Below are 23802 nucleotides of genomic sequence, written 5' to 3' on the forward strand. Positions count from 1 at the left end.
GACCTCAGATGTTAAGTCCCATAGCGCTTAGAGCCACATTTTGAACCTTCCTTGAGCTGAAAGTTAATGGCAGATGCGTACCGGTATTCAGAACTTTTAAAAGCTTTAAACGCTCCTCGTCTGTCGCAGTGATGTATGGCACTTTCCGCATAACTGTATTGATGATGATCTGATTCTTCTCTTGAGCTCCTTGAATGTATGAGTCGCTATCCGTTGCACTCCTTACCAGAATAAGCTCCTGTTTAGCAATCATAATAATTCGCTGCATGTCCTCAAAGTACCCCATAAGCATTTTTAGAGGCAATCAAGCAGCAAATTGGCAATATTCTTCTGCTGTTCTGCCCATAGGCTAGTCTATGAAACATCCTATATTTTCTAAACCATTTATATCCGAGTGTGATGATGAGACATATGCTTTAAGGGTTGATCCTATGCCAACATCACGTGTACGATCAATCTCTACCCCATTAAGTTCATATCATATATAAGCTTTGATTCCACTGTATGACTTCCATCCTGTTTCTTAAATGATCCATCCAAATATGCGAAACTCTTGCCTGGAAGATTTAGAGAGTCTTGGTGCTGGATGACAGTCCTAATTTAGATTAAAACAACTGTGGAAATCGGAATTTAAGTATACTGATGTTTACACGGAGGTCAGTCCCTTTTCCAGACTGTTTTAAAACTTCGTTTAAATAATCAGTGCCGTATGGCTGGCGCTGGCGGCTCCTCAGTTCTTCACGTGATACCACGGTCGTATCACATCACTAACCGCGGAGCCGCCAGCACCAGCCAAAGGGGGCCTAAAAATCTGAAGATGGCTTCAACATAAGCCAAAACCGGTAATAATAAGCAAATGCTATTGCGATCTCGACTGTTGTTTCAATCAAAGTTAGCACCAAACCACTGCGTTCCATAGACAGTAATATATAAATTATGAATCGTAATTTCATCGATGTTGTTAAATGCCATTGAAGCATAATGCTTATGCGAGAAGTATTTCTGGAGAATGATTCGCTCATCATATTCCATTGGATGAGATATATTGAATGACGACGTCATTTCAAGGTTTCAAGCCAACTGATTTAAGAAACTGGTAGTTCGCATATGTTATCACCTTGCGGTTCTGCTGCGAAGTGCTGTGCTATGCGCTGTGTATTCTGGTTTTATACCTTACGCCCATCCCGTCTTAGATGTAGTTGTACAATGATTTCCTCACCATGAAAGTCAACAAGTTGGTTACTCTGGTCACAATACGCACCTCCAAGTAGTCCAGCTCTGAACTGTCACTGGAAAGTATATAGCAGTGGTAGCAATCTCAACAATCTTGTACCCTGTTCCAACCGATGGGAAGAATCCGGTCACTGAATGAATCGGTCTGTCCTTGAGATATGAGATCATTGCAATGTTACACTCGACATGGATTGTACTGACAGGAAGATTATCCACTGCCTGACCAAATCTGTAACATTTACTGGGATCCGTCTTCAATACCTGTTCCTTTGTGAAACCCAGTAGTGGGCCTATTGAACTTTTCTGCTTATGCATTCACCGTCCTTATTTCAGATTCAAGCGTACTGATGTTTGCACGGAGCTCAATCCGTTTTCCAGATTGTTTTAAAACTTCGTTTAAATCGTCAATATCGTATGCACCAGGTTCAGTTTCCACAGTTTCACTTTTACCATTAATGTCCAGATGCAGTTTGTTGTTAGCCTCTGTGATATTTGGGATGCTATTGTACGTCTCCAGTCCAATCAGAGCGATCTTCCAATCTCCAATGCTTAAATCAATTCGTGGGAAGTAATTTGCACGTAATACAGACAATTTTTCTTTTAAAGTCAAAGTGCACGACATTACACGTAAACATCAACCGGTGGATGGATGCTTAATGCCCGTCCTTATGTCATTAGCAGATGTCAGGAGAGCCACGATACTTAAGTGACCACACAGAAATGTATTAATCTATTCGTCTCCTCGAAAATTGTAGAACACATGTCTTCTACCTGTGAAGCATCGTTTTAGTTCTTCTGGAGGTTGCAGGTCGCCGAATGAGTCCAAATAGTAGACGTTATTTGTATTTCTTTTTTTCACATATGCTACCCAGGGAGCCCAGGTCCTTCTGCTACATCTATATTCACAATTCCTCATTATCCTGATTTCCACATATTCTTTGACAATGTATTCCGCATAAACACACCTTGGAATCTCGGAATGTTGAATTTCTTCGTAACGAACTTAAGCAGTTATGTATTTGTAAGCGCCCTGGCCGGCCGAAGTGGCCGTGCAGTTCTGGGCGCTGCAGTCTGGAACCGCGAGACCGCTCCGGTCGCAGGTTCGAATCCTGCCTCGGGCATGGATGTGTGTGATGTCCTTAGGTTAGTTAGGTTTAACTAGTTCTAAGTTCTATGGGACTAATGACCTCAGAAGTTGAGTCCCATAGTGCTCAGAGCCATTTGAACCATTTTAAGCGCCCTGTCTGGTAGGACTGCTAGGGGGCTTTTTTTTATTTATGAAGAGGCCCAGTCCTTTCTTGAATGGTTTCAAGTATAGTCCTTTTCCGATGGCTACTACCTCCATCATGCGGTTATGTCTTCGTGCCTCCTGCAGTTGCTCCTGAGAGTTTTGTGCAATCTTGCTGTCCTGGCAACAGCCGCAACGCCCCCAGCCAGTGAACCACCGCCGAGAGACTGGCTAGGGCAGTAATGAGGAAGGGAATAATTCCACCCGACGTCTTAGGTATTGGTGGAACCATGAGTGGTTTAATCGATCTTCTTTTTCTCATTCCTTTCTGCTTCAGGACGCTTGTAGCTCCACACATCGCTGTTAGGATGCAGTTTTTCATGCACCCTTTGGCTGTCATCTTCGTCCTTAGCGCCCGACGTGCAGCGCTCATAACTTGGCTAAACTTCTTCATGCTCAAACCCAACTTAACTTTACCACGTAAAGTTTTTCAACTGCAAATGCTGCAATGCGTTGATGTTTAGCAGTATCCCTTCTCGCACGTACTGCCTTAGCTTTATCAGCTAAACTTCGATCGCCGGTGTGACGATCTTTATTTGCTGCATATGCGATGTCGTGTTCCACACCGTCTGTTTCGTCGAGCAAATTTATCTTCTTTATCACCACGTGCGAATCTTTTTTGAAGTTTTGTTCCGGGTCCACAGTAGCTATATCCAGGAAGGTGTAATTCGACTGGTAGTTTATCGAGAATACCACCTCTTCCTCTAATGTGTCTCATGTTGTGCTACTGATGTGGCTGTCGTCTGCTTTCACTGTTCTATTCAGACATTCCGCAATACTCAGCTTCAGGTAGGTGAATATCGAGTAGTGACGTAATCCATATCACTCCATCACAGTCTTGAAATATCTACTGTAAAACTCGCCACAGTGATCTGTTTGAAGGTTTTGTGGGCTTCGGTTCGTCCCCATCTGCAGCAATCGCTCAGACACATGCGCGACACCCTTCCCTGTTTTCAAATGGTTCAAATGGCTCTGAGCGCTATGGGACTTAACATCCGTGGACATCAGTCCCCTAGAACTTAGAACTACTTAAACCTAACTAACCTAAGGACATCACACACATCCATGCCCGAGGCAGGATTCGAACCTGCGACCGTAACAGCTTCCCCGTTTTCACCTTCATGGGTAATGCCGAGGCAAATTTTGAATGTGTATCATTGACCATTAAAACTTTTTAATTGAATATTCCTTCATGTCGACGAAATCCACCTGTTGCGATTCTGCCTATTGTTTCATTCATTTTGTAGAGGAACCTCACGCACATTTCTAAGTGCAGTAATGGGAAAACTATGAGTAACACAATCTAATGCTTTCACCGTCGCAAACAAAGTGGTACGTAAAGCTTCTAAATACAATTGGAACACCGCATTCCTATTCGGGCCGAGAGACTGCCATTGTTAGTTTAAACATAATCAACCGGTCGTGCAAGTTTTTAATGATGGAGTTCTGAATCAAGCATTTCCTGATTCCTATCATGTGTCCTATTCTGTGCTTTAGCCTGCCACACCTTCTCCAGATATACAGAGCGATTTATTTTGTCCCGCTCTATACTTGATTCATATTATCGAATGGTAACTGCTCTTGCTGTTTCTTAAGAGAGTCCACAAAAAGTCAGTAACGTGGCGCCAGCGTGATGGCTGCGGGTCCCGTGTTCTTAAACACAAAAGGTCTGTTTGGCGTCCTGTATCACTCCACTTCAGAGATCGTATCTTTGAATGGTTTCGGTCTTGGGGTTTCTCAAAATATCGGCTTCCTGCGGAAGGCGGTGGGCCGCAATACTGCTCTCCCCCACCGTATGCTTGCGGTGCCTCCTCTTGGAGCCAGTTTACTGCACATGTTAAAAACCCAATACAACAGTCTTCCTTCGTGTAGGACAGAAAACAGACGTTGCCACTTTGGCAGAGTTGAGTCTGCACACAATATACTGTTCCTCCTTCCCCTGACGGTGTGTGTCCTTTGACAATGCCTGCAGTCCCTCTCAATGGCTGGACACTGGCTGTCCCCCCTACTCGGCTGGCCTCTGCTCAACCTGTTCCCAGTAAGACTCTCACTTACATTTAGACAGTCCTCCTGAAGAAGAATGTAATGGGGAAATATATTAATTAGCTACGTCAGCCACTGACATTCATTGTAATCATACTTGTATCGTCATTTCTAGCCTGGGGTTAATTTAGATTGGCTGCTTTCACTAATTTATTGTAGTTTAATTATAGTACACGGCAGTTTTGACAAAACGATCACATAACTGGTACGCCAAAAGTTGCAACAGATCCATTAGTTAATTTATCTCTTGTGTGTTGATTTCCCACGTGGATTACAAAAAGTTGCAACACTGATATTTACAAATATTACGTGGTTATAATTAAAGAATAGCTACTGAGGGAGGTCTACGGCAGCGAAACTTGCTACATATGCCAACGTGTTAATGTGGGACCAATTTATCCTGAAAAAAGTAGTTCCAATTTTGGCCACCAGTTGTAATTCTGACGCCTTACAGCATCTCATCGACGTCTCCAGTGCTCTTCTTTTTTCTTGTTTTTTTAGTGTTCAACCCTGAGGTTGGTTTTGCTGCAGAGCACCATTCCTCTCTTCTGTCTGCCTTCCTCTACATTTCCACGTATGTGTTACATCCAATGTCATTCATGATCTGTTGCATGTATGATATCCTTGGTAGCCTCCGCCGATTCCTTCCCTCAGCAGCTCCTTCTGCTATTGTTCCAATCATGTTGTTGTGTCGTAGGATGTGCCCTACGAGTTTGTCTCTTCTTGTTTGGATGTGCCTCCACATAAATCTGGTTTCCTGTACTCTCCTAAGCAGCTGTTCATTTGTTACTTTGTCTCTCCAGCTGATCATTATCCTTCTATAGCACCACATCTCCAGGGGCTCTAGCCGTCTTCTCTCTTCTCTTCCAGTTGTCCATGTTTCACATCCGTATAGGGCCACACTCCAAACGAAAGCTTTTACGATACGTTTTCTTATTTTCAGACTGATGTTCTTGCTGGTACGTTAGTTCCTCCTCCGATTAAATGCAGTTTTGACCTTTTGCATTCCGTTCGCAATTTCTTTCCGGCTTCTACCATCCCTTGTGATTTTGCTTCCCAGGTAAATAAATTCCTCGATCACTTCCAGCTCCTCTTTTCCAATTCTCATTCTCAGGGGTTCATATTCTGCTCCTTTACTGCATACCATCACTTTAGTCTTTTTCTTGTTTATTCTCATTCCATATTGACTGCATAGAATCCTTTCCATTGTTCTGAGGAATTCCTCTAGATCTTCTTTTGTCTCCGTGACTATAGCAATATCATCTGCATAACGTAGCATGTCTTATTTTCTGCCCATTAATTTTTTGATCCCCACCTCATAATGAACAAATTGTAAAAGTGATGCTTAATAATGAATTCAGCATTATGCCTTTCTCACTTGTCTGACCTTTTCTGACCACGTTCCATTCCTAATCCATGACATATGGGAAACATTTCTATAAGTCTTTCTTGTATTAACAGCGCCAGATTTTGACTTGGTGGGCAGAACTGGAACTAATTCTTTTCCAACGTAAATCGCTTCTGCGTGTATATAATAGAATATGTATCATGTTTCGCTGCCATACGATAATTACAGCCAACACTGGAGCTCTGTGGTTAGCTGCATTTTGATTATAGTCACCGAGCACAAGTACATTAACAGCTATTAGACATTCACAATAGATCTCTTATGCATCTGAAACCAATCTTCGTATAGATGTATAAGCGCCAATGTGGTGTCTGCGTCACAGTAAGCCTTATCTTGGCCGCTTCCGAGAATGCCCTCTATGATTGCAACATTTGCTGTAACGCTGAAGCACACTGGGGAGTCTTGGTATAGCCTAAAATGGTGTCGAAGGAATTTCATCAGCTCTGAAAAATATCATACTCTTCTTTGAAATCACAGTACCCTCGGCTCTAAGAGGCGCAACTGTCGAAAACTACCATTACATGAAAGCGGCAACTGCACATACTAGACGTAGTCGTAAAGTCTTAATTATCATCTCGAAAAAATAAAGTTTTTTATTTTTTCAGAACCGCTTCAGCAGGCTTGATAAACATTGCAGTCACCGTGCCAGAGTACCGTAGCACGCCACTACAGGATCCGAAACGAAACGGCGCAGCCCGTTGAGAAAGCAATACGTTTTTTGCATCTGAAGGGGAACAAAGCTGCAACAGTGCATGCTAAGTTGATGGAAGTGTACGTCAACAAGGCAACATGACATACTACAGTTATTACGCGGCGCAAACTCTTTCAGTGTGGTCAAACTAGTCTTAATGACGATGAACTAAGTGAGGAGCCTTTCTTCTGTGAAGAACCGAGAATCGCAGGAGAAGTGGAGGCCCTGATTCTCAAAGACCGGCGTATTACAATAGAAACGATAGCGTAAAAAATGAAAATCAGTCATGGATCAGTTTCAAACATATTGTGCGACATTTATAATATGACAGAGGTCGCTGCCATCTGGATTACGCGATTGCTCACGATCATTCAAAAAGCTCCCCGAACAGAGATAGCAACAGAAATTTTGTAGCTGTGTCAGGCAAATCCAGATTATTTCTTCAGCCGCCTAATCGTCATGGAGAAGAGCTGCGTGTGTGACTATGATATCAAAACAAAGCAGCAAAGCAAGCAGAGGAACCGTGGGGATTCAGCACCACCGGAAAATACGAAGAAAAGAAATGGTTCAAATGGCTCTGAGCACTATGGGACATAACATCTATGGTCATCAGTCCCCTAGAACTTAGAACTACTTAAACCTAACTAACCTAAGGACAGCGCACAACACCCTGTCATCACGAGGCAGAGAAAATCCCTGACCCCGCCGGGAATCGAGCCCGGGAACCCGGGCGCGGGAAGCGAGAACACTACCGCACGACCACGAGCTGCGGACAAATACGAAGACCCTACCATCGCCGGATAAGGACATACTAAACTGTTTTTGGGACTACCATAATGTGAAGCTAACATTTTATCCTCGTAAAGGCGAAACCGTCATTGGAGTAATGGTAGTTTTCCTCCACGGCAATGCACCAACTCATTCTGCACAGGATATAGTCATACATGCTGGTCCTTTCGACTAGCAAAATTTGCCTCAACCCCGTATTCTCCTGACATGGCACCCGGTGCAATCTTTCTTCTCCTCGGATGAAGGAACCATTGCGTAGCCGGCGAATTCAGAAAGATTACGAGGTGATTTTTGAGATAGAATGGTTTCTGACCTCTCAAAATGCAAACTTCTACAACTAGTGTCTCCGCTAATTCATCCATCGTTGGGAAAATGTGTCACAATGAAGGGTGAAGACGCAGGGAAGGAATAACGTCATCATCAATTTTTATGGCCGCAGCTTGAATCTTTCGATGTGATAATTAATAGTTTATGACTAACTCTGGTCCTTTTTCACCTTCTCTCAAATAACAACATTCAACTACGAAGCTGAAAATTTCTGACAAAACTGCCTGTCCTATTACCTGTCTTTTTCTCTCCTCTTGTACTATTAAACATTCACAATAGGTCTCTTTTTTCTGAACATTGTGATGTTCCTGGCTGTGGCCTCTAGTATTTTATCTTGCTAGAATCTGGCCTTGATGCAACTTGATAAACGTGAAGTAGCACATGGTAGAAAAGTGGAGTGAGATACAAGCAGCAGATGGTACAGTGTGTACCATTTCCGTGAGAGAGTCCGCCAGTTGTACTGAACTTGCTTCTGATTGGTCAGCACATTCGGGTGTTAGGCACAAAAACGTCTAACTTCTCTAATTAATTATTTATATACTTTTCATTGTTCAGATGGTTCAAATGGCTCTGAACACTATGGGACTTAACATCTGAGGTCATCAGTCTCCTAGAACTTAGAACTAATTAAACCTAACTAACCTAAGGACATCACACACATCCATGCCCGAGGCAGGATTCAAACCTGCGACTGTAGCGGTCGCGCGGTTCCAGACTGAAGCGTCTAGAACCGCTCGGCCACCCCGGCAGGCTTTTCATTGTATTTTACCCAGTTTTCAGTATGACAATCTCTCATGTTACCCTACGAGTCAACCGTTTTTGTTCATTAAATTTCACTACTTTTGATAAACATAAGAGTAATGATATTACAACCGAAGTGCTTCGGACACCTTTGGGTCGCTTTGGCGTGCCAGAGAGAGGAAGTACTTCGGCTGCTCCAGTCACTCAGTTTCGGGTGTTCTTCAGAGTCGGACGAGTATCTCTGTTTCGGATGGACATGTCGTACTCTACATTGAATGTTGTCAGAAAAGTTACCGTACTATTAAGGAAGCTATGTCGAGTGTGGTAGAAGACAGTGTAAAAAGTGATATTTTAAAATATAAGCAAACATGATACATTGATAAGAGTTGTCGCCCACCGTCATTGTCAGTACTACAGGCTTGCCCTCTGTAGATACAGAGACTAACCTGGGCAAGTGGCAACCCACAAAAAAAGCACAAACACAGGGTCAAGTTCGAGATGAGAGCATAGCAGCCTCCGCCGAAGAAGATCCCACGACCGACGAGCTGTCTTCTGCTCTGGGGACACTACTTTAGAAGACGATAGGTTGCTGGAAATAACGGTTAGGGACTCTTATTCAATCTCTACAGATCTCTCCAGCTTCCAGATCTGACTTCCAACTCGACAACGTATAATTTATAACATGAGTGGATATTACTGAATCTACCCGCAAAATTATATCACTGTTCGACACATAGTCTGGAGGTATGACGTCTATGTTTATGGACCTGAGCCGGAATACGACCCGGACCTATATCGAAAGGACTAAATTTTACCAGGTCGGCGACAGGTTCCAGAGCGCCGCTTCAAAAGATTCTGCCAAGGCGGCTTCTGCGGAAGTCCGTTTTTTTTCGTTTTTTAACGTGGTGGGGGAGGGTCATCTCCTAACTTTTGGCGAGAAAGAGTGGGAAGCACTCTGGTACGTAAAGAAGCAGCTTTGCTAGACCTCTGATGAAAGCTGTCGATATCAGTACTGCACTGCTCAGAGCACACTAGAAAGTCTCTGCTTCCCTCACTGGCAGATTTACAGACGTATATCCACAGATTCATACTTTACAGAGATTATCCAGAGAAACGGAGAGGATATAGAGAGGGTGCTGGTTGACATACAAAATAAATAGTCACATCCTGTGTATTCTGAACAGCCTTCAATCCACATCAGCAGCTTGTGCCATCGACCACTACACAAGGCTATGACCTAGTGTCTGTATTATGCCAATATTTCTGCTAAGCACATCTGCATTACCATGTTTTTTCGTTGATTTGTGAATCACTTCAAAGTCAAATTCACTGATAAGGAAAACAAGGCAAGAGCCATCGCCCAGTTTCCGAGGAACGTCTCTCAGAGGAAGAGGAGTCAAAATAAGGGAACAAATGTGTTGGCTTGTCCATATATACTCGACCATTTATGAAAGAAACGATTACTCGACCATTTCTTAAAGAAACGATGGTGAAAATTTTCGAGGCATTTTCGAGGTACTTTATGCGTCTTTAGTATATGATATCATCACATGAAGTGGTGACACAGCAGTTAGCGTTGCTGTTTCTTAATTTTGTGCCCTATGTTCGAAACCCAATTATTATTTTTATCTTTGTTTTTCATGTATATACCCATATCTGTAGAAGATAACTACACGAATGTTTATCGGTGTATATTGAAATAATGTTGTCACTGTTCATCTATTAATTGTTTGTCACATGAGGGAATTTTTAAAAAAATGAGAAAATATTTTGAAATTGTTTTTGGTGAAATTCCTGTAGTGTATCTTGATTCATAATCAACTCCAAACGCCACCTTTCGGAAAAGTGATCCATTATGCATAATTTGCCATGAAATTATTCTAATGCATGAAATATTCGGCGATGTTAACGACATTTCCTTACCACTTGGGATTCATATGAAGAAATGTCACAGTGGCAAACCTGTCTTCAAGCGATGCTTGTAGTTTTTCGAGTATCTGTTTCAAATGTTTCTATGATTGGCACATCCAAGGTAATTCATGAAATCTTTCTGATGAATAACCATATGAATAAGATATAAGAATTAATATAAGACTTCGTGTGAGAATGAAATATCAGACTATCAGAATTTAAAAATATTGTAACCCCTTAAAATACCATACATACGTATATTATACGATAAATGTATCACACTTATTGTGAAATCCAGTTGCAATTTTATAGTTAATATAACGCCATTCTATCCCCTAATTTGATAAGAAACATTCGTGTAGTTATCTTATGTGGAGGTGTAGATAAATGAAAACAATAAAATATAATAAATAAAAACAATAATTGGGTTTTGAACACAGGGCACAAAATTATGAAGCCGCAACGCTAACCACTGTGCCACCATTTCATGTGAGGATATAGCATGGTAAAAGGCACATAAAATTCCCCAAAAATACCTCAAAAACTTTGACTGTCGTTTTTTCAGCAACAGCCAAGTATCTATGGATAAGACGAGATGTATTCGCTTGTTTTGACTCCTCTTCCAGTGAGCCAAGTTCCTGGGAAATCAGGTGATGACAGATACTGTGTTCTCCTCGTAAGGTTTAATGGCCACCATGTAAGTCTGGTCGATGGATCATTTAAATTTAACTACAAGTTTAATGCCATATTATCTGTCAATACCTTGAACTTCCTACCATACAGATAAAATCAGAAGTATATAGAGCTATATATCGAGCTCAATATCTCCTTCTCAGTGGTAGGGTAATTTTAATCAGCTTTGTCCAATAGCCATGAAGAGTAAGCAGCTGGGTGCTCCTTATAATTCCGTTTTACAATCTGGAAAATCCACAAAACTGTCGCCGTCCTTGGACAAGCATTACAGTCGAACACATTCGAGTGGTTCGAGACATACCTGAAGGCGATCGATGGTAGAGAGTACCAGGAATTGCAGAACAGGTCGGAATTAATTATGGGGGCTGTCAAGAGATCAAGAGATCATCACAAATGAGTTACAGTTCCTTAAAGTGTGTTCCAGATGAGTCCCTCGCCTTTTGACCGAAAATCAGACTTTAGGTGTGACCACCAAGAAGAAATGCAGATGATAAACGGGCATTCATTGGACAAATATATTATACTAGATCTCACGTGTGATTACATTTTCACGCAATTTGGGTGCATAGATCCTGAGAAATCAGTACCCAGAACCACCACCTCTGGCCATAATAACGTCCTTGATGCGCCTGGGCATTGAGTGAAACAGAGCTTGGATGGCGTGTACAGGTACAGCTGCCCATGCAGCTTCAACACGATACCACAGTTCATCGAGAGTAGTGACTGACGTATTGTGACGAGCCAGTTGCTCTGTCACCATTGACCAGACGCTTTCCATTGGCGAGAGATCTGGAGAATGTGCTGGCCAGGGCAGCAGTCGAACATTTTCTGTATCCATAAAGTCCCGTACAGCACCTGCAACATGCGGTGGTGCATTATCCTGCTGAAATGTAGGGATTCGCAGGGATCGAATGAAGGGTAGAGCCACGGGTCGTAACACATCTGAAATGTAACGTCCACTGTTCAAAGTGCCGACAATGCGAACAGGAGGTGACCGAGACATGTAACCATTGGCACCCCACAACATCACGCCAGGTGATATGCCACTATGGCGATGACGAATACACGCTTCCAATGTACGTTCACCGCGATATCGCCAAACACGGATGCGACCATCATGATGCTGTAAACAGAACCTGGATTCACCCCAAAAAATGACGTTTTGCCATTCGTGCACCATTGTTCGTCGTTGAGTACACCATCGCAGGAGCTATTGTCTGTGATGCAGCGTCAAGCGTAACCGCAGCCATGGTCTCCGAGGTGATAGTCCATGCTGCTGCAAACGTCGTCGAACTGTTCGTGCAGATGGTTGTTGTCTTGCAAACGTCCTCATCTGTTGACTCAGGGATCGAGACGTGACTGCGCGATCCGTTACAGCCATGCAGGTAAGATGCCTGTCATCTCGACATCTCGACTGCTAGTGATACGAGGCCGTTGGAATCCACGGCGTTCCGTATTACCCTCTTGAACCCACCGATTCCATTTTCTGCTAACAGTCATTGGTTCTCGACCAACGCGAGCAGCAATGTCGCGATACGATAAACCGCAATCGCGATAGGCTACAATCCGACCTTTATCAAAGTCGGAAACGTGAGGCATCACAACAACGTTTCACCAGGCAACGCCGGTCAACTGCTGTTTGTGTATGAGAAATCGGTTGGAAACTTTCCTCATGTCAGCACGTTGTAGGTGTTGCCACAGGCGCCAACCTTGTCTGAATGCTCTGAAAAGCTAACCATTTGCATATCACAGCGTCATCTTCCTGTCGGTTAAATTTTGCATCTGTAGCACGTCATCTTCGTGGTGTAGCAATTTTAATGGCCATTAGTGGTATTAACTCTTATACTAATTCAGTACCTGAGGATCTGTCTGTTCAAAATATGAAAACGGCTACAAATATTTTAAAATGAAAAGGTAGTACTCGAAACTGATAAAATTTTCTTTCCGACAGGAATGCTGTATAAGGTATACAGTCTTCATGTAAGTGCACCTTTAAATCCGTGGAGCTCAAACTATAACCATAATTCCTCTATGCTTATACATTTCTTGAGTACTGGATGATCAGTACTTCTTAAAGTTGCCTTCGAAATCATTTCAAGAATTCCATTCGGAATGAGCTGTTCTCCATGCAGCAACATCCCCTTCTAAGTAGCTCAGGGCAAAATCAATCCCCTTGCAGTCGTCTCACCACTTCGGTAACAACTTCAAAAATACTTTTAAAAAGTACATATGAACTTGAGTACTGTTCATCAACCAGGGGCACCTACCAGGTAAGACTGATAGAAGAGATAGAGAGGCCACAACGAAGAGCGGCGCGTTTCATCACGGGATCGCTTAGACCGCGTAAGGACGTTATAGAGATACTCAACAAACTCTAGTTTCAGACGCTGCTAGAGAGGCCCCGTGCATCACGGAGAGGTTTAGTACTGAAACTGCGAGAGAGTATTTTCCGGGAAGAGACGGACAACTTATTACTTCCTCCCACATACATCTCGCGAAATTACCACAACGAGAAAATTCGAGAGGCTGGAGCTAATACAGAGGCATACCGACAACCATTCTTCCCACACGCTATTCACGAACGGAACAGGGAAGGGATGATCAGGTAATGGTAGCAGAAGTACCCTTCGCCACACACCTTCATGTGGCTTATGGTGTACTCGTGTAGATGTAGATATAGGCAAGGCTATGTTACTGCATGAACGGAAAAGACGTGAGTCCTCATTAAAACCCAACTGCAGCAGACTTCTTTTCCCCAATCAGAGCTTTTTTTTTTTTTTTTTTTTTTTTTTACTCATTTTGTTCGTTGCATCTGCTCGTGGCGGACGTCGTAAGACATCCGTTTTAAGTTCGTTGTTGATCAATTAACTCAGTTTTTTTATTACAGAGGGCAGCTAACCCTCTGACCGAACACGCTGAGCTACCGTGCCGGCTATTTTTTTAAAATTAAGCTTTTCATTCGAGGGAAGACTTGAACCAAGGACCTCACGGCTTTTTTTTCCGCTTTAGTCCGTTGTATCTGCTTGGAGCGGACGTCGTAAGACATCCATTTAAGTTCGTTGTTGATCTGTTAACTCAGTTTTTTTATTACAGAGGGCACGTTACCCTCTGACCGAACACGCTGAGCTACCGTGCCGGCTGAGCTTAGGAAGCACCTCTAATTACTGCGTCATCGACGGGGCTTACACTGATCTTCCTTCCTTCCTTCTACCGTTGTAACATTGAGATAATTACTTTCTTTTGATGTTTATCCATGTCACAACAAAGGAAGGACAGAAGATTAAGGTTTAGCGACCCGTCGAAGACGAGGTCCTTAGACGAGGAGCACTAGCACGGACTATGGAACTTATAGGGAAGGATATCGGTCGTGTCCTTTCAAAGGAACCATCTCGACCTTCGCTTTAAGGAATCACGGAAAAAGTATATCTGAATGGCCAGATGGGAATTCGGACCGCCGTCAATTCGGATGTAGGTTCATGTCTTACAACTGAGCCACCTTGCCCGGTATGTGCCTAGATAAAAGTAAATTATATGCTGGTAAGTAAACAGCAACTGAATGATAAATTATTGCAGGTAACAGCTATTTTTCATTTTCGCTCAAACCCATGTATTTTCTGTGTATTTATTATAATGTTTATTTCTAGTCATTGTAAGTAAAATAAAATTTTATGGTCGCAGGTTCGAATCCTGCCTCAAGCATGGATGTGTGTGATGTCCTTAGGTTAGTTAGGTTTAAGTAGTTCTAAGTTCTAGGGGACTGATGACCTCAGCAGTTAAGTCCCATAATGCTCAGAGCCATTTGAACCATTTTTCTTTTAATTTTATTGAGATTGTTATCATCTAAGAAGCCTGTCGCTGAGCATCTAATGACTGTGAAGAATGTAAATGCTCTTGACACAGGTCTCTTCGTTTCCAATGGATCCGTCAAGAGAATGGCGTTGTGGCGCAATGCTGTGAACACAGTCAGTAACAATATTAACAATATTGACTAGATAACGCGTTCCCTGAGAGCCCTAAATCAGTCTGTAAACACTGTAGCTGCCAAGACAAATCGATTAAATTTCGTTTACAAAATGGACTGAGATAATAAGTTAGCTACAGTCAAGTAACAAGGAAATTTGTTACTGGAGAGCATCCACTGTAATATCAAGAGATAGCTAAGTGACGACATACGGATGTTTCCATTCAAACTAATTCTCAGCAAGATACAGAAGATCGACACTGAAAGGCAGACTACAACAGTAACAGGTGTCGCAGCAAATACCTGTGCACCCGAATACCTTGCAAAACAAACGATCGCCAAGCAGACGGAGAATTATCAGCCACCTAAACGAAGCAGCTGTCAGCGTCAGAATTGCGTATCCAGTCAATGTCTCCAGACTTTGAAGTGAGGTCGACACCCGGAGTGAGAGCGAAACTGAGGCTGGAATCGGGACACGGGATAGCTGACGAGTATTCTTGTTTTAACTGACACTGAGTGATCACCACTAAGTGTTTTTTGAAGTGAACGTCGGAGATGAAATCCACTAACCTCGGATACCATTGGACAATTCTGCCGATGGTAGCTTCAACAAGCCAGCTATTGCACCCTAAATGGTGAACGAATGTGTCAGTACTACCAACAGAGACGTCCAATTGAGGAGCGGTCATCTCGAATGGGAGTACCTGCGTGTTCCAGTGTTAACAGGAGTCACATCTGGGTGCGGCCGGCCGGCACGCGGTGAATCGGACAGGTTTGCGCGACTTTGTTGCGATGATGATAGACGCTTCGTCCAACCACTCAACGTGGTTTTGTTCACTGCCAGGTCTTCTGAGACATTCTGAAAGCGCCAGTGAATATCTACGGCCGGCCGCGGTGGTCTAGCGGTTCTAGGCGCGCAGTCCGAAACCGCGCGACTGCTACGGTCGCAGGTTCGAATCCTGCCTCGGGCATGGATGTGTGTGATGTCCTTAGGTTAGTTAGGTTTAAGTAGTTCTAAGTTCTAAGGGACTGATGACCAAAGTAGTAAAGTCCCATAGTGCTCAGAGCCATTTGAACCATTTGAATATCTACGATGCTCTGGTTTTCCGCACAAGAAACTCCATCACACCAGTTGCTTGGACCGCACTTCCATTACAGACGCCATTCTGACACGGGTCTCAGCAGAAAACGGTGTTGTGTCCCACTGATGCCTAGTCCACAAAGAGTGGCTTCGTGCCCATGAAACTATAGGGACTGACGCGTAAATATTCAAGGATGTCCCGTAACAAATTCCGCATTTTTTAACCAAATCTGCCGAGAAAAAAAAGTGTTACATTACTTATTGAACACCCCTCGTAAATCAGGTGAGAAAATTCCCTTTCACCTCTTGAGATTCCATAGGAACACTTAACAGAAGGACCCCAAATGCCCAATCTTATTCTTATTAAAATGTTGCTAATCTACCGCATCACGATGTATAAACATAAACTCACAGCAATATCTGTAGTATACAGAAGCAGTTTGTAAAAATAGTTTTTTTTCCTTTATTGTATTTCAATTCCCCATCGGGGCGGGCTGGCAGCAGCATATGCGCTGCTCTTCAGTAGAAAGACATAGAACAAACAATAGAAGACATTTAAAAACATACAAAGGAGAAAAGATGGTGAACATACATATAAAAAAGGGGGAATCATGGAAGGCAATAGACAAAAAAGGGGCACCTGTAAAATGGAGATAAAAACCGTAAAAAGTAGCGCACACAAAAAACCACACACTGGGACAATTAAAAGAACACAAGGCACAGTATGACCGGAGCATAAGAGTATCGACGGATGGCGTAGCACATAACAAACACTGACAGTGAACCTCAAGGCAGCACACAATTAAAATCACGCCTCTTGACGCACAGGAGATACAGCACTAAACACAACACTGACGTGGCACGCTGACGATGATCAAAACGGAGGATCTGCCAGGCGCAAGGAGATGAGGGAGACCGGAAAAGGGGAGGGAGGGAGGGAGGGAGTAAAAATAGCTTCTTGCCACTAATATACTTATTGAATCATTCATCATCAACAAGAGTTTCATTTCATTTTGTGATCTACAGCACATGTATAAGTGAAGGAATAAAATGGAAGATACAGGAGAAAAAGAGAAAAGGAGATTCCCCAACAGCAGTTGGTCTTTAGTGTAACTATTATTTTGTAAAAAGCTATGTGCTGTGAGGTTTATTGAGTTTGTACTATCATCCACTCGTTACTGCGAGCAGCATTTCCGGCTTGCACGGTGGTCTCGTGACTAAGTTAAGCGGCGTTCAAATTCATTGTAGTGTGCTGCCATCTGGCGATATACGCGCAGAAAGTAGTCGCGGAAAATTCTTCGCAGACAGGCACGACATCTTGCTATCAACGCCTCTCATTTTACTGACGCTCAGCAGAATTATATTGCGACAGACATGGAGAAAATTGTGTAAAGTTGTTGCGAAATGTTGTGTAACTCTACGGAATGTAAATTACGGAAGGAGCAGCAGGAGGCCAAAGTGTGTGCTACAAAAAAGAGCGAGCAAACTTTTCACTTGCCAGAATAAGTATTCTGTTTTCGATATGGTTAAATGTGCTAAACAAGTCGTTTCGTTCGTCCATCAGACAGGGCAACAGGTAACGGCCGTGTGATTTACAACGAGTTCGTCAACTTCCGTCACATAGTGAACAAAATACAGTGGTCAAAATGAATGTTGAATTTTGCTGAAACTTTCATATTGAACGTTGCAATCCAGTAATATGTTTTGATGTCAATACAGGAACTTGTTTGTAATGTAATTCTGGCGGAAACAGTCCATGTTTCTACCGTGATGGTCAGCATGTGTAGTATATGGCAACAGTGTCACGTGTAAACGATGCAGTACTTGTGTCGTATGTCATTATGAGAGTTGCATTGCCGCAGGATGCTTACATGTTACAGGATTTAAGTGAGCCTCTTTCTTCTGTAGAGAAAATATGGAGGACGGAAGTATTCCCACATTCGTCAGAAACTGTTTTGATTTCAAGAGTGTTGACACTGATAAATTTTGCTCAGAGATGCACTTAGAAGCGTGTACAACAGAAGTAATATTTCACAATAAGTCCTTTACAATAGCGGTATGCATAGTGCACCTTCAGGAAACTTCAACCTCTTCATAAAGAAACAGGAAGCTCTGTTGTCCCATTTCACAGTAGAAAATTTGGAAATATTGGTGCTGGCGGTCTTAATGTGGATTTATTGAAAAGCTCTGTCAGGGATCAATTATTGCCATCACTAACACTGTCATTCAATTTAATTCCTACTGTGAACTTTGCAAGTAGGGTATGTAAATGCGCTGAGACTGATATTGATAATATCACTGTAGATAAATCTAACGAAAAAAAAAGTCATATCTCAAAATAAATAGGTTACCTGGCCATGACACGTAGCCCCTTATGTTAAATGTCGAAATTTGTCAGGATATAAAATCTATTACATCTGAGTACAAGAGAGTGACAAATCAGTAATAAATTTAGAAATTTTAGTAGACTGCTCAAAGACATGAACTGGGTATACGTTCACAATACTTCTGACTCTAATCGAAAATACAAAGTATTCATTAATAAAGTTACTTCCTCATTTGAAAACCGTTTTCTTCTAAAGGTAGCTCAACTCTAAAAGATGTCTAAAAATAAACCATGTTTTATACAAGGGCTAAAGGTACCATGTGAGACAAAGAGGAAACTGTATCTACTATCTAGGAACAGCTCTGATGTCAGCATAGTAATGCATTACAAAGAATACTGAAAGATACTGAAGCAAGTAATCCAGAAATCTAAGCAGCTTTTTTATGGAAAAAGATAATTACATCACGCAACAAAATAAATAAAATATGGGATATAGTGAAGACAGCGATAAATGGGGCCAGAAAGGAAGAGGAACAGATAGCTCTAAAAATAAATGAGACACTGATAACAAGTGCACGTAGTGTGCAAACCTCTTAAACAAGTACTTTGCTTTTACACTGAAGAGCCAAAGAAACTGGTACACCTGCCTAATATCGTGTAGGGCCCCCACGAGCACGCAGAAGTCCCACAACACGACGCGGTATGCACTCGACTAATGTCTGAAGTAGTGCTGGAGGGAACTGACATCATGAATCCTGCAGGGCTGTCCATAAATCCGTAACAGTAGGAGGGGGTGGAGATCTCTCCTGAAAAGCACGTTGCAAGATATTCCAAATATACTCAAGAATATTGATGTCTGAGGGATTTGGTGGCCAGTGGAAGTGTTTAACCTCAGAAGAGTGTTCCAGGGGCCACTCTGTAGCAATTCTGGACGCGTGGGGTGTCGCCTTGTCCTGCTGGAATGGGCCAAATCCGTCCGAATGCACGATGTACATGAATGGTTGCAGGTGATCAGACAGGATACTTACGCGCGTTTCACCTATCAGTGTCGTATTTAGAAGTATCAGGGGTCCCATATCACTCCAACTGCGCACGCCCCACACCATTACACAGCCTCCACCAGCTTGAACAATTACCCGCTGACATGCAGAGCCATGGATTCATGAGTTTGTCTCCATACCCCTACACGTCCATCCGCTCGATACAATTTGAAACGAGACTCGTCCGACCAGGCAACATGTTTCCAGTCATCAACAGTCCAGTATCGGTGTTTACGGGCCCAGGCGAGGCGTAAAGCTTTGTGTTGTGCAGTCATCAAGGGTACACAAGTTTCCCTTCGGCTCCGAAAGCCCACATCGATGATGCTTCGTTGAATGGTTCGCTCGCTGACACTTGTTTATGTCCCAGCACTGAAATCTGCAGCAATTTGCGGAAAGGTTGAACGACTCTTTTCAGTCGTCATTGGTCCCGTTTTTGTAGGATATTTTTCCGGCCACAGCGATGTCAGAGATTTGATGTTTTACCGGATTCCTGACGTTCACGGTACACTCGTGAAATGGTCATATGGGAAAATCCCCATTTCATCGCCACCTTGGAGATGTTGTGTCCCATCACTTATGCGACGTCTATAACACCACGTTCAAACCCATTTAAAACTTGATAACCTGCCATTGTAACAGTAGTAACCGAACTAACAACTACGCTAGACACTTTTTGTCCTATATAGGAGCTGCCGACAGCAGCGCCGTTTTCTGCCTGTTTACATATATCTGTGTTTGAATACGCATGTCTATACCAGTTTCTTTGGTGCTTCAGTGTCTTCCGGACAGCCTGGGGTTATCAATCTCAGTAAACAGTGCATTGGAATATCGGAGACCAGTCTCTATAAATAACTTCAGTAAAATGGAAGTGACACACACTTCTCCCAAAGAAGTAGCATCCATCATAAAATCCTTAAAATCAAAGTATTCTAGTGGTTATGATAACATATCAACGAAGTTAATCAAAGAGTGTTCATGTGAGTTGAGTTATATCTTAAGTTATATGTGTAATCAATTTGTTATTAGCGGAATATTTCCAGACTGGCTAAAATATGTTGAGGTTAAAGGGAGATAAAGAGATACCGTAAACCATCGACCAATTTCACTTTTGCGGGATTTTCCAAACGTATTTGAAAAGGTTATGTTCAAGCTCCTTCTTAAGTATCTGACTGCAAATAACATATTGTCCAAGTCACAGTTTGTATTCCTTAAGTGTTCCGATATAGGAAAGGTTATTTATACATACAGTGAGAGTGTACTTAATTCATTAAATAACAAATTAGAAGCCACTGACATTTTATGTGATCTGTCAAAAGCTCTTAACTGTGTGAGTCACTGCATTCTCTTGAGTAAATTAGAATATTATGGTGTCACTGGTAGTGCTGCAAAACGGTTCGAGTCTTAGCTAAGTAACAAGAAACAAAGGGTGTCGTTGCGATGTCACTGTGGAATAAGCAATCAGTCTTCATCTGTTGGGAATTAATTACATGTGGTGTTCCTCAATGTTCCATCTTGGGTCCGTTGCTTTTTCTTGTGTAGATTAATGACCTCTCATCTGTTACATTACCAAATGCAAAGTTCTTTTTTTTCCAGATGATACAAATATTGCAATAAATAGCAAGTAAAGTACCGATTTAGAAATGGCTGCTAATAAAATATTCACTGACATTAATAAATGGTTTAAAGCTAATTCACTGTCATTAAACTTTCAAAAGACCGACTATATGCAGTTCAGAATCTGTAAGATATTTCCTGCCAGCATCTGTATAACATTTGAAGACTGCCGACGGAAGAGGTTGACAGTGTTATGTTTCTAGGATTACAACTCGATAATAAATTCAGTTTGGAAGAGCATACCTCAGAATTGCAGAAGCATGCAAACAAGTCTGTATTTGCAATGCGAATGATGTCAGATGCAGGATATATAAATATAAATAAACTTACATACGTTGCTTACTTCAATTCTGTTATGTCATATGGGATCATATTCTGGAGTAAAGTTTTTAGAATGCTAAAGTGTGTAATAAGACTCATTTGTGGTACAAATTCAAGAACATCATATAGAAATCTGTTCTAGCAACTGGATATTCCTTAATGAAATTTGTTCCAAATAACATGTCTCTATTTTCACCCAATAGCTCAGTATATAGTATCAATACTAGGAATAAGAACAGAAAGACCTAAAATAACTTACCTTGGTCCAAAAAGGGGTCTAGTATTTAAGAACACACATTTCCAATAAATTGCCAGCAACAATTAAAAGCTTGGTTTCAGATAAAGCACAGTTTAAACAGAGTTTGAAAGGCTCTTGGTAGGTAACTCCTTCTACTCAATAGATGAATATCTTAACAGGGGCTATTATACCAACTTAAGTAAAACTGTCTGTTAGATTTTAGTTTTGACAGCGCTGGGTCGCAACAGTCAAGATTAGGTATTTTGTGTATGATAAATTTATTAAAGGGCATAACTATGTTTCATTCTGGCAGTGTGTTAATTCTGGAAATAATGCTCCACACCCACGAGAATCAACTCATTTGTGGGTCTATGAACGAAAACTGAATTTGGTCTAATCTAATCTTATTTATAACGTGCGGTCGGAGGCTCCGTATAGTCAGTCTAATGGAGCACGGAATGAGACAGGTGGACATCGCAACGAATGTCACTGTGAGTCCTACTAATGTCTTTAGCATCTGGAACAAGTTAGTAGCTACAGGATCTCTGGTGTCAACATTAGACACCACTCTAGAGGTTGCGATAATCGATAGCGGTCCAGCACTTACAACCTCTCTGGACTCGAAGGCGCTTGCAGCGCCGCCGCATGGTATGGACAGAGACTTGCAGATCGAACCGGCCGAGTCAGCTACAGGTCGTGAGCGAAGTCAGATTGGAATAGCCATCAGCTCGCTAGGTTCGCAGCCTCTAGTTCGCACATGTATTCGGCACGTAATACTATAATTGTGTTATCTTGCTTGTTGTATAATCCTGTTAATGTTTTTTAATGAGTCATTTGTATTAAAGAAAGATAGTTGTTATTATGTTCCTGGAGTGCAGTAGCAGGACAAAGTTAAGTAAAAGTTGTTTACTAAAGTATTCCAGTACTAATTATTATAGAATGTTCCAGATCCCTACAACCACCCCACTCGCGCTAGCCTCTACCATCCCACTGCAAATCCCAGGGGTACCGATCGAAAGCATCCTGCATTTGTGTGAGGTCATGACATGCTGCCATCGACCTTCACATCAGTATCAGTTTACGATCGTCACAGAAGTGGCCGTAGAAGGAAAACAACAAGTCTGCATGGCCGATATCAGTGTATAGCAGCAAGCAGATCGCTCAACACAGTGCTGCACGTCTACAATGGCAGCTGTCCGCCTCGGTGACTCCGCGGTCAGCGCAGCACATCCTTAACCGAAGGGGCCCAGGTTCGATTCCCGGCCAGATCGGATATTTTCTCCTCTCGCGGAATGAAAGCTGTGTTGTCCTCATAATTGACATTCAGCTATTGAGATGGCTGTATGGGCACGTCACAAAAGCCAATAAAAAATACGGTGGCAGTTCCAAACAGCTACAGGAGTGAAGGTGCCAACACACGTGATACGAAATAGGCTCCATGAGCAGGGATAACGTATCAGAAGACCTCTCAAGACTCCTCCTCTAAACCGCGTTCGGAGAGAGGTTTTTGTCTCATGGACACGAATCCTCTCTTTGTACATCAGGCACAGTGGGAGACAACGCTCTTTTCTGATGTGACCCGTATCAGTTTCCAGGATGAAAATACTGACATTTGTGTGTGGAGGCAATGAGGATAACGTTTACACACTAACTCTATTGTAGACCGCCACCCTTATCAAGGAGGTTCATCCACATTTTGAGGTGGAATAATGTATGGCTGCAGGTTACTTCCCGAGCCAATACATCGTAGGATGACTGGTGTGAAGTATCGGAACGACATCCTTTTACGCGTTATGGCTCCATTTGGTTGCCATGCCAGAGGAAGATTCAGGCTGATGGACGACAATTCACGACCCCATCGTCATAATCTTGTGAATACCTTCCTAGTGGAGCACAGAAGCTCTCGAATGGAATGGCCTCCATAATCTCCGGATCTCAGCAGCATTAATAATGCATGGGCTATACTAAAACGAGCGGTTTCCGATCGTCCTGTCCCAGCAGAGATCTTACTGGGCATCATAGAGGCTGTTGTGGACGATTGGAAAAATATCCCACAGGAGTATGCCTAACCGCATTCAGAAGTATCTCCAATTACGA

The sequence above is a fragment of the Schistocerca piceifrons genome, chromosome X (assembly GCF_021461385.2).
Source record: "Schistocerca piceifrons isolate TAMUIC-IGC-003096 chromosome X, iqSchPice1.1, whole genome shotgun sequence".
In the NCBI taxonomy this organism is placed as follows: Eukaryota; Metazoa; Arthropoda; class Insecta; order Orthoptera; family Acrididae; genus Schistocerca; species Schistocerca piceifrons.